Below are 12,500 nucleotides of genomic sequence, written 5' to 3'. Positions count from 1 at the left end.
GGAAGCAAGTCCTCCATCCCCAGTCAAGCCTTCACAGCCCTGCACCCCTGGTTGACATCTTAATGGCAACCTGATGGGATACACTGAGCCAGAACCACCACCTGGCTGAGCCGCTTTCAAATTCTTGACCCCCGGAAACTGTATGAGTTCATAACTGTTTCTTTTTAAATCCCTAAGTTTTAGAATAATTTGTTACACAGCAACAGACAATTAATATATCTTGCACATACATTTATATGCATATATGGCCCCTGCTTGCACTGATATTTATTGAGCATATATTATGTGTAAGAAATTGTTCTATCAATAGAGTACACTGATTCACTATTTTTGAGGGTCTTGAAATAACTCTCTTAAGCAGGACACCATGTTCAAGGTACTATACAGAGAACTGTTACTAGAATGATCTATGGCAAAGGTTTGCAAACTGTGTAAAGGGCCAGAGAGTAAATATTTTCAGCATTGCGGGCCACATGGTCTCTGATGCAACTGCTTTACTCTGTGGCTGTAGCTTAAAAGCAGCCAAAGGTGATGTGTGAGTGAATGTGCGTGGCTGTGTTCCAATAAAACTTTATTTACAAAAGCAAGTGGCGGGCCAAATGGCCATTGTTTGTTGACTCCTAGTCTATGAAGGGGAGAAGGTTGTTGGGAGGAGAGGCAAAAGATACCCCAGGGAAAGGAAAAGACTGAGGAGGGGGCGAGTTTTGAGCATGAGAGTGTAGAAGGTGTGCAGTGCGTGGTTTCATAATTGCCATGGCTGCCTGTGGGCAGGATCGCAGGGAAGTGTCCTGCCTCTCTGTGGGAACAGAAGAGGGAATAAACGCTGTCACTAGCCCTGGACTGCTGTGTCTTGTGATGCCCCAGATTAAAATGAAAATCTCCTCTTGCTCTAGGTAAAGTTTTGATTTTTTTTTAAAGTTTATTAAGATAAAACAAAAAGAGGTACCATAGTCTGATATTTGTCCAAAAGTCACCAAGGGGTGTGTGGTTAAAACCAAATCTATCTATTCCCCTCCTGGAAGGCAACCAGTTCACTACTTAACCAGATTCTCAGTGAACCTTCGGCACTATCCTATACACACCTGAGCTCATCCTTCAATGTGTTGGGGGTTTTTATATATAAGCATGGATGTAGCATGCTCCCCACACACATGTGCAAGTTTCTCTTTCTCACTATACGTCTTGGAGCCCTGCACCCTATCAGTACTTGTAGAGGGTGGAATGGTGGCCACCAAAATGATAGGCCCAAGATCTAAATTTATGAATGGGACCTTATTTGGAAATAGGGTCTTTGTAGAGGTAGTTAAGGATGGAGATGAGGTCATCCTGGATGAGGGTGGCCCTAAATCCAATGACACCGTCTTTATAAGAGACAGAAGAGGAGAAGCCACATGACGATGAAGGCAGAGATGGGAGGGAGGCAGCCACTAGCCCAGGGATGCCTGGAGCCCCAGAAGCTGGAAGAGGCAGGAAGGACCCTCCCCTGGAGCCTCTGGAGGGAGCTTGGCCCTGCAACCCCTTCATCTCAGACTCCTGGTCTCCATAACTGTGAGGGAATCAATTCTTGTCGTTTTAAGCTCCCAGTTTGTGGTAATTTGTAATGGCAGCCCCAGGAATGCCATACAGTACTCTAAATGGCTGCACCTGGTGTTTGCAACACAGCCCCATCAATGCACATCTAGCATTTGTCTGGTTGTGGCTAATCCCAACAAGACTGCAACTCAAAGACGTATGTACATGCATCATGGGATGGGCAGCTCGTGAGGTTGCTCTCAATGATGCCCCCTTCTGGTATTCATATCCTTATGTCATTCTCACCTCTTGAGTGTGGACCAGACCTAGTGACAACTTCTAATGAACAGAGTACGGCAAAAGTGTGGGGAAGTCACTTCTGTGATTGGGTCATAAGAGGCTGACTTCCGTCTTGTTTGATGGCATTCTCTCTCTCTCTTTCTCTCTCTCTCACTCTCTCCTTGTATGCCAGCCCTGATAGTGAGGCCAACCTGGCACGGAATTGATGGAAGCTTCTGAACAAACATCAGCAAGGATCTGAGGCCCTCAAGCCAACAGCCTGTTGGGGACTGAACCATCACTGAGTGAGGTAGGAAAGAGATCTTGCTCTAGTTGAACCTTGAGATGATCACAGCCCCACCAACACCTTGACTGAGTCGTGTGAGAGACCCTGATCCCAAGGACCCAGCTGAGCCGAGACTGAATTCCTACCCACAGAAAGCATGAGACAATCAACGTGTGTTGTTTTCAGAGGTTAAGTTTTGGGGTAATTTGTTACACAGAAATTGGTGGCTGATACATGTTCAAGTAGATCTGAAAGATCTAGTCCTAGGGGTGGGGCAGCTGGGTAGATGAAGGGGCATTTTTAATTTTGGTGGATATTGGTGAACTGGTAGATACTGTGTAAGCATGCTCTCCCACACACTTGCCCTCCACAACACAACTCAATATCATATTGGATGCTGATTTTTGCAACGATGCTCTCACAAATGAGCACTGAAGTCTAGAAAGTTAAAAGGCATTTCTCTTGCAGTTCTTTGCCAGAAATGTCTGTTTTATTGAAAAGGAGAAATAATGGCAGTGAATTGGCTTCTCTTACCTGAGATTCTTCAAGTTGCTCATGTTGTCTTGACTTTTTCCTGATGGACCTGGGCCAGAAAAATCCTGTAACATAGAACAATACTGTCCTTAGTCTGGGTATTATGTCATGTCAATGATGATAGTTGCTATGCACCACTATCTTCCTCACATCTCTTTGCCCATCAATGGATGAATGGACAAAGACGTTCAGGTGTATATTTATATAATAGAATATTACTAAGCCATCAAAAAGAAGGAAATTCTGCCATTTGCAACAACATAGATGGACCTTGATGGCATTATGCTACGTGAAATAAGTCAGACAGAGAAAGACAAATACTGTATGATCTCACATATATGTGGAATCTAAAAAAAATAAACTCATAGGAAAAGAGATCAGATTTTTGGTTACCAGATCAGATTTTTTGGAGGAATGTGGTCAAATGTACAAACTTCCAGTTACAAGATAAATAAGTCTTGGGGCTGTAATGTACAACATGATGACTACAGTTAACATGGCTGTATGATATATTTGCAAGTTGTTAAGAAAGTAGATCCTAAGAGTTCTCATCACAAGGAAAAAAACATTTTTCTCTCTTTTTTGTATCTATATGAGATGATGGAAGTTAACTAAACTTACTGTGGTAATCATTTTGCAATATATGTGAGTCATTATGCTATACACCTTAAACTTATACAGTGATGTAAGTCAATTGTATCTCAATAAAACCAGGGAAAAAAGATAAAGAAATTTATTGTGATTATTTAGGTAGGCATTGGCTCTTGGCTTCATTTTCAGTACTCTGTTGCTTGACTTTATTATATGGAATCCTGATGATTTTCCTCAAAACTTCAAGTGTCTTCATAATCTTGTTACTACCAGGATTCTCTAGTGGCCAGACTGAATGGTGGAAAGGCCATATTCCTACTCGGGGATTCAAAGAAAAGAATACATTTAAAGTTTTAGCACTGCACCCCACACAGGGCGAGTAATCAGCAAATGTTTATAGCAATTACAAATAAAGCTTACATTAGGCTTTTTGATGTACACTCAGGAAAGAACCTCCCTTACTGAAAGCAAGAAGGGTCCCTTTTTCCAAAATGTGTCTTGGGGAAGGGACAGGGTGGTGAGATCGGGGAGAAAGAAGCCAGTTTATGACCATAAATAGATGCAAGACCTTAGGTTATCTGAGGAGCCACCTCAATTCTTGTGCATTGAATCTCGGTTAATTCCCCAGTTCTTGTTTTGGGAAGTGCGTTTATATAAATCATGTTCCGTGACCTCAGGCATGAGGATTCCTAAAGACGCTATAGACAGGCAAGTTTCTGCAGCTTGATTTCCCCGTCGACAAAATCATTTGTGTGCACCATTATCATCACTGTGTTTATTATTAAAGGAGTCTTCGTGGGCTTCAGAACTAACAATAGAGCAGAGAGAGTTTGGGGGGCATTCTTCTGTGGTCTTGCTTCCCCTCGTTTCCATGAACTCCTCCTAGAACACAAGGTAATTCTTCCTTTCCAGAAGGGGAAGGGCTCCAAGCTCTGAATCTTCTGTTACTCAGGTGTAGACTCCTCCAGTTCGGGCATGGGTTTTCACTCTTCATCTTCGCGTCTTGGGTTCTGGTCCACCTTACAAGAACTTTGCAGCATCCGCACGTCATTCTAAGAACAGGGCAGGTGGAACTGTGTTTGTGGGGTCTGATTGGCAGAATCGCAGCATCTTTATTCCTCCATGATTGCTCACGAAGATCCCACGTGTAATTACGTGTGTTCCTGGACAGGCTGAATCGTTCCAATGGTGTAATATTTATTCATATCATTTTCAATCATCATGAACTCAGAGACGAAGTGGGCCATGGCAGTGGTTCTCAACTAGGGGAAGATTCTGTCCCCAGGGGGCATTCGGCAACCGTTGGAGATATTTTTGATTGTCGGTGCTGCAGGTGGGTGCTACTGGCATCGAGAAGGTAGAATCCAGGATGGATGCTGCTAAAGATCCTATGATGCACAGGAGGGACAGCCCCTACAGCAAAGAATTATCCAGACCTAAATGTCGATTGTGCTGAGATTGAGGCATCCGGGTGTCTTATAGTCATTGGAAAGGCAGGGACCACTTATATGTGTGCTAACCACTTTGTGAAGTATTATTTAGCTATGTGTGAAACATTGCATCTCAAATTAAACATATTTTAAAATTATTATTATTGTTTTAGTGTGGGTCTGCCAGCTGGACTGGTCAACAATGGCACAACACACCGAGGTCACTCTTGGCAAGTCTGAGCTGCTTTTGGCTCCCACAGCATGACTGCTTTATGCATAGCACAGAGACCAAGAAGAGTGAGGTGACCATCTGCTCCCTGGAGTCTGCACACAGGATTTCACCTGTGGGATTTCCTTCCCAGCGTTGAACAGCATGGACCACCTCATGGGCACTCCATGTTTTTGTATCAAAGAATGAGCAATAAAAAAGTCAATACAAGAAATTTAGAATTTTTTCTTGTGTTTGACTTTCAGTGTCTATGCAACTGGTAGACATCTGGGGAATTACACAAAGGAGAAAGAAGGTTAGACTTTGTATTCCAGTGAAGAGATCTGTATTGTGAACACAGATTGCGACCCCAAGGGGTAACTTCCATGATTCATTTCTCAGACAGAGTGGAAAGCCCTTCCTTCTCTATTAAGCCATCTGTTTAAATTGTCTCCTGTTTGCTGCATTGGTGAAGGAAGAAGTCCTACCCTAGGATTATGGGAATGGCTGAATACACAATACCTGACACTGGACAGATGCGATAGACAACAGTTTATGAGTCACATGTGCTCATAGTGTGGTGAAGGAGCACACTGCATACCACGTAGGCCACATGGAGGTTGCACTTGGGAACAGAGAGAACAAGAATGGGAGGTGGGAGGCAGGCTTTGCAGCCACAGAGGATGGGGTGATCCCTGGTTCCCTCTAGAGGATGTGATTGGCTTGTTTGAGTAATTCCACAGGCTGACATGGACCTGAAGCTTGTTACTCAGGGATGAGCAGGAACTGTGCCTGGTCCTGGGATAAGAAGGTTGTTTCAGTATGGAGCCCTATCCACGGGACCAGAGTGGGGAGAGGAACTTACATTTAGGCCATTTAGGATTCTTGATTCTACCAGATGTAGTATGGAGCCTTAATTTTAGGCTTTATCACACACCATCCTCACTCACCACTGTCTCTTTCCTATATGGTACGTTCCATGATTTCAGTGTTTAGAGGTGTATGAAAAGTTATCTAGTCAATCTTTCCAGAGCTTGGTGTTCGAAAGAAGAAATGTGAGCATCAGAAGCTTAGGAAAATAAAGCCAAGAAGATTGCTAGGTTGGGACTCCTCCTGGGAAGGGGACTTTCATGGAATAAGCCAAGCAACAAGCAAGTTCAGCTGATGGTGACGTCCTCAGGAGCCAGGAGGACCCAAGAGTCTTTCCTGAGCTGGTGTTTCCCACTCTGGTGGATCTGAGTGGCTCTCACGCCACACAGCTGTGCACTGTTCCCGCAGGGTGCAGGTTGAGCTAGAGAACCTCAGACCCGAGATCTGAGACCTGTCACCTACAGCAGCAGATCATTTCACCTCTTTGAATCCTCTTGAGGTCATGTGAGGTCTCAGGACTCAACAACATCAGGAGCAATGGGCATGCAACGTCCCTTAAATTGTTCTTAGATGAAGTCGGAGCTTTTTCAAAATAAAGCCTTGAATCGAGGGGAATTTGTTAGAAGAGACAAATTTCGTTTCCTGGAAAAAACTCCCAGAAGACAAACTTATCATTTTACTGGAAGACGCATGAATTTCTTGGCTAAACCCCGTAAAATGCAAGGCTCGTTAGTCAGGGCAATAATGGGTCCATGCCTTCAATCATCACTTTGAGATCTTGTTTTAGACATATTGGGTTAACTCTGGTCCTGCCTTATATTTTGGTGGAGAAGGATGGCTTTTAAAATTCACTTTTGTATTATTACCAGGTGGAACTGAATTCTCTCCATTTGCACGGAGATTAAGGGAAAAAGATGTGTTGCCCTATGCTCCTCTGTCCAAAGTTCACAGGAGATTTGGTAAAGAGTGACACACTGCCAGGGGTGATGACTTGCTCAACATCTGCAGATTACTAGAGCTTGATCAAGCATGTCTGTGTGAGTGTCTGTGGTTAGTCGTTTTAATGATTATCCACAAAACTTCATTGGAGCCCCCACCTGAGCCACACAGTGTGATTGAAATGTCCTACTATGGGTGGAACGTTTGTGTCCCCCCAAACTCTTATGTTGAAGTCCTAACCCCCAATGGGTTGGTGTTAGGAGGTAGGGCATTGGGGAGGTAATTAGATCATGAGGGCGGAGCCCCCATGAATGGAATTAGTGTCCTTATAAAAGAGACCCCAGACATCCCTCGCTCTGTCCACCATGTGAAGACACAGCGAGAAGATGGTGTCTATGAACCAGGAAGAGCTGTCACCAGACACAGAATCTGCTGGTGTCTCGCTCTTGGACTTCCAGCCTCCAGAACTGGGAGGAATAACTGTCTATTGTTTAAGCCCCCCAGTCTACGGCATTCTGTTACAGACAGACTAAGATATGCTTATTCAGCCTTTCAACCTCAAAGGTACATGTTACTATTACACCCAACATAGGTCGAGTTGAACCACCTGAATCTGCCACTCTTTGATTATTCCCAACCCGTAAAAAAGGCATTTGCCTTTCGAAATGACAAAATTAGAAAGACAGAGAACAGACTAGAGGTTGCCAGGGGTTGGCAGGGAACGGGGAAGATTGCTATGGCTATAAAAGTTTGGCCTGGGACCCTTGTGGTGTAACTTTTCTATATCTTCTTCTTGGTGGTTTCACATGAATTGACACAGGCAAAAAAAAAATTGCACAGAACTAAATACGCACACACACACAAGAACAAGCTACACTGGGGAAATCTGAATAAGATAACAGATTGCATCGATGCCAATATTCTGGTTGCAATGTTATATTGCAAGTGGTACTGCATCTGGTTGTATACGGCTTTGCAATCTGGACCACTGGGGGAAACAGGTAAAGGCTATGTGGGGTCTCTCCATATTATTTCTTACAACTGCAGGTGAATCTCCAATTATCTCACCATAAAAAAGTTTTTTAAAGAAGGGAATAAAGGGGCCGGCCCGGTGGCACAAGTGATTAAGTGCACGCGCTCCACTGAGGCGGCCCGGGGTTTGCCGGTTCGGATCCTGGGTGCGCACTGATGCACCGCTTGTCAAGCCATGCTGTGGTGGCGTCCCATATAAAGTGGAGGAAGATGGGCATGGATGTTAGCCCAGGGCCAGTCTTCCTCAGCAAAAAGAAGAGGATTGGCAGATGTTAGCTCAGGGCCAATATTCCTCAAAATAAATAAATAAACAAATAAGTAAATAAAAAATAATAAAAAAAGAGAGAATAAATCAGGAGTTGCTTTTGTCTCATACTATAGTTGCAGCCACTAAAGTTGAGTTTAAGTAATTTGTCGAAAGACATAATGACTAAGAAATGGAGGTAGGAATTTGCACCCAAGGTTGCCGGCTTCCAAACCCTATTTTTTTTTTTGTGAGGAAGATCAGCTCTGAGCTAACATCCGTGCTAATCCTCCTCTTTTTGCCGAGGAAGACCGGCTCTGAGCTAACATCTATTGCCAATCCTCGTCCTTTTCTTTTCCCCCAAAATGCCAGTAGATAGTTGTATGTCATAGCTGCACATCCTTCTAGTTGCTGTATGTGGGACGCGGCCTCAGCATGGCCGGAGAAGTGGTGCGTCGGTGCGCGCCCGGGATCCGAACCCAGGCCACCAGTAGCGGAGCGCACACACTTAACTGCTAAGCCACGGGGCCAGCCCCCAAATCCCTATTTTTAACCACCGCAGACAACTCTACGATGTCTCACGGACAAGTGCGGAAATGCAAAGCCAACTCTCACCACCACGTGTTGCAAGCTTGATCTCTGAGTGTAGACTTCCCTTCCTTGGGGGCTGGGAGCTGGAGAGTGTGGGAGGTGAGGGTAAGCTCCAGGGATGATGTAGTTAGAGTAATTCTTCGTCTTGCTTCTGGCAGCCGTGGGAGGAAGGCAGAGGTCAAGGGAACCAGGTGGGAGAGGAGCCCGGGGACCTCTGCTCTCATCTTATCTCCATTGTGGGGCAGGCACACGTGTCAAGGGGTCATGAGTCCATGGGGGTCACCTGTGAGGAACCAACCTCGGTACCCCCAACAACACCTCTATTGTGTGATTACAAATTAAGCCAACGGGCACATGGGTGAACGTTTATGCCTGTGGCACAAAGGAAGGCATCTACCCATAGTTATGACAAGATTTACGATAGAAATTTAAGGCTGAGACAAGGAATTTGATTGCACCCGGATGTTTATCCTAGACTCAAAAAGTATCCCAATGGAAGACAACGGAGACCAACCTACCTTGGTTTAGGAGACTTTTCCGTGGCTGTTGAGTCACAAAGCTAAAAGGCAGATATTTCGTTTGGCGCCTTTTAATGTGTAACTGAGTCATGGCACCGTCTAACCAGGGGAAGGCAGCTGAGTGCCTAGAGGTCTGGTGCATTCCAGGCCCTTTAAGGAAGATTTTTTTCTTCTGTTATGTTAATGAGACTTTGGATATGAAGCTCTGTTCTTTGAGGCATCAAAAGGCAGACTACCTTTTTTGTCTTATACGTAACTGGTTACAGGTTGAAGTTTACCCATTGGCCTGGTTTTCCTTAAGCACATTTAGGACAAACCTAAGAATGTGTCTTCTAGAAAAGCTCAAAAAAGCAAGCTGGTAAATTCAACATCAACCTTTGACCAGTTAAGAGCCTAGAGAAAGAAAGAAAAAAGTCAATTGGATTTTTAAAAACAATTTTGTTTATTTTTTGTGTCATTTATATGTTTAAAGTATACAATTCAATGATTTTTAGTCAATTTACCAATGGTGCAACCATCATCATATTCCAGTTTAGAACATTTACATCACTGCAATAGAATCTCTCATGTCCGTTTGTAGTTAATTCCCCATCCCTGCCCCAGACAACCACTACTCTATTTTCTGTCTCTATAAATTTAACTTTCTTGGACATTTCATATAAACTGGATCATTTGTGGGCTCTTATATCTGTCCTGTTTCATTTAGCATGATTTTTTTTCTCTTTTTTTTGGTTCATCCACGTGGTAGTATGTATCAGAGCTGCACTCCTTCTTATGGCTGAAGAATATTCCATCGTATGGTAGACCACATTGTGTAGATCCATTCATCCGTTGATGGACGTTTGGATTATTTCTACATGCTGGCTGCTGTGAATAACGCTGCTGTGAACATTATGTTTGCAAGTGTTTGTGTCGACATATGTTTTCGTCTCACTTGGTTGTGTACCCAGGAGTGGAATCACATGGTGACTTCATGTTTAAACGTTTTGAGTAACCGCTAAACCATTTTCCAGAGTAGCTGCATCCTCTTTTTTCTCCATCATGGATGTAGGAGGGTTCTGATTTTTCCCCATTCTCACCAACACTTGTCAGTGTCTTTTTGATTCTAACCATCCTGGTGTGGTAGGGTGTGAACTGGCACCTCACTGTGGTTTTGATTTGCATCTCTCTAATGACTAATGATGTTGAACATCTTTTCATGTGCTTATTAGTCATTCATACCTTCTTTCACAACAAGTCTATTCATCTCTTTTGCCCATTTATTAAGTGAATTGATTGCCTTCTTATTATTGAGTTGTATTCATTGGCAAATATTTCCTCCTCGTCTGTGGCTTGTCTTACCTTTTCATTTTTTTTCATGGTACTTTGATGTACCAAAGCTTTGAAATTTCATAAACTCTCATTTATCAAATTTTTTTGGTAAGCAATCAGGCTTTTGGTAGCTTATCTAAAAACTCTCTTCCTAAGCCAAGATGACCAACACGTTCTCCTAAGTTTTCTCTTGAAAAGTCTGTAGATTTCTCTCTGATGTTTAGGTCTCCTGTGGATTTTGAGTTCACGTTTGTGCACGGTGTGAGATAAGGGTCTGAATTCGTCTTTTTGCCTGTAACCATCCAATTGTGCCAACACCATAGGTCGAACACTCCATTGGATGTTTAATAGGCTCACATATGGGGCCAGCCCAAGCTGAGTCCATTCTGCAAAATTTCCCTAGTTTGGATATCTGAGTGGATTCCCCAGACCCCACAGAGATTTCATAAAGCTGTAGGATCTACTTTGTCTGTGGACTGAGCATCAACACCCAGCAGACACTGGAGGGGAGGGGGCGGTCATGCCTCTGTGGTCACTTAGTTATGCCAGCCTGTCTAACTGGTTGGGCCAGTTGCAAACTATAAACAAAGAAACAGACGCTGGGGTCACTAGGGGAATTGCAGACTTCAACCCTTAAATCCCCCGCCCTGATCTTGAGAGTCAAAGACCAGATCTGCAGGCACCTCTGAGATTGACAGAGATCCAGCTGTAAATTGACTCTGTCCCCCAGTGCCTGGCTGGTCCCTTGCTTAGCACAGTCCTGGGGCTCCACGCTGTTTCCTTCCACTTTGGGTCTGCGGACAGTGCCCTTCTCCGGGGTTTTTCCTCATTTCCCCTCCACTCATCCAGCTGCTGCACGTCCACTTTTCTCAGAGTCCATTTTGCAATACCTTACTAGGACTAAATGCATAAAATAAAATCGTGCAAGAGTTAAATACTGACAGTGTTCCATCAGAAGAAAGCGGTTTGACTCAGAGTGAACTGAACTCACAAGGAGAACACAGGAAAGGTTTAAAGGATGCAAAAAAGAGAAGCCCAAAGGGGGTTTTCTACAGAGATTCCGGATGTTGGTAAGCCAGCTGGGACTTCTAAATTTGAAGCATACCGTTTGGGTCGTGGGTTCTACAGGTGTGGTTAAAGTCGGGATTTTTAAACAAAGAAACAGAGAGAAGATGAGCCTGAAAGTCTGCTTATCTGTTCTGTATTGGTTTTTGCTTTGTGCACGTTCTCTGGGTGGGGAATGCGAGGCTTTCTGAAAACAAAAAGGAATATAGTTCATCCCTGTCCACTGTTGCTCACAACGACCAGGGGAGCGTGTATTTTAAAAACGAGAGCAAGGAGGTGGTATTTCCCGTCACAGGAGGGTGACGTGCTGTGGGGCCTCAGGACAGGGGTGAGGAATTCCGGCTGGAGGCGAACTTGAACCTCCGAGGCTGTCTCCCGACTGTCACTTATCTGGTGGGCTTCCCTCTACCCTGAACTGGGCAGTGGGCAGACGCCTGCCTCTAGGGCGTGTGTTAGCTTCCTACGGCTGACGTAAAAAATCATCTCAGACTTAACGGCTTATAACAGCAAAGACTGGTTATCTTACAGTTCTGGATATCAGAAGTCTGACGTGGATTTCCCTGGGCTAATGTCAAGGTGTGGGCAGGGCTGGTTCCTTGTAGAGGCTCCAGAGGAGAATTCACTTCCTAGCCTTTTGCAGCTTCTAGGAGCCACCTGTGTATTTTGTCGGACGGCCCCTCCTTCGGCCTGCAAAGGGCATCACTCCATCTCTGGAGTGGATGAAGCCCTGCAAAGGGCTTCCATCGTCTCATCATCTCCTTCTCTGACCCTGACCCTCCCGCCTCCCTCTTATAGGCACCCTTGTGAGGACACTGGGCTCAGCTGGATCATCCAGGATCATCTCCCAATCTCAAGACTCAAGATTTTTATCCTCTCATACTCAGTGTCCTTCACTCGTCTATGCAACCCTGTGAGCACTTGTGTTTGTGACCCTGATTGAGGTTTTCCAAAAGGCAGGACTGTGGGTTGTGTGGTCTTCTCTGCAGGAGCCATGGGGTTATGAAGAATGTAGCCCAGCTGGGTCCTGGAAAGGTACGGGGTGGAGGCGGGAGGAGAAGGCTTGTGGATGGAGAACACACATGAGCGAATG

This window comes from Ceratotherium simum, chromosome X, assembly GCF_057802395.1.
Source record: "Ceratotherium simum simum isolate JZ-2026a chromosome X, ASM5780239v1, whole genome shotgun sequence".
In the NCBI taxonomy this organism is placed as follows: Eukaryota; Metazoa; Chordata; class Mammalia; order Perissodactyla; family Rhinocerotidae; genus Ceratotherium; species Ceratotherium simum.
Note: the sequence above shows the minus strand (reverse complement) of the source record.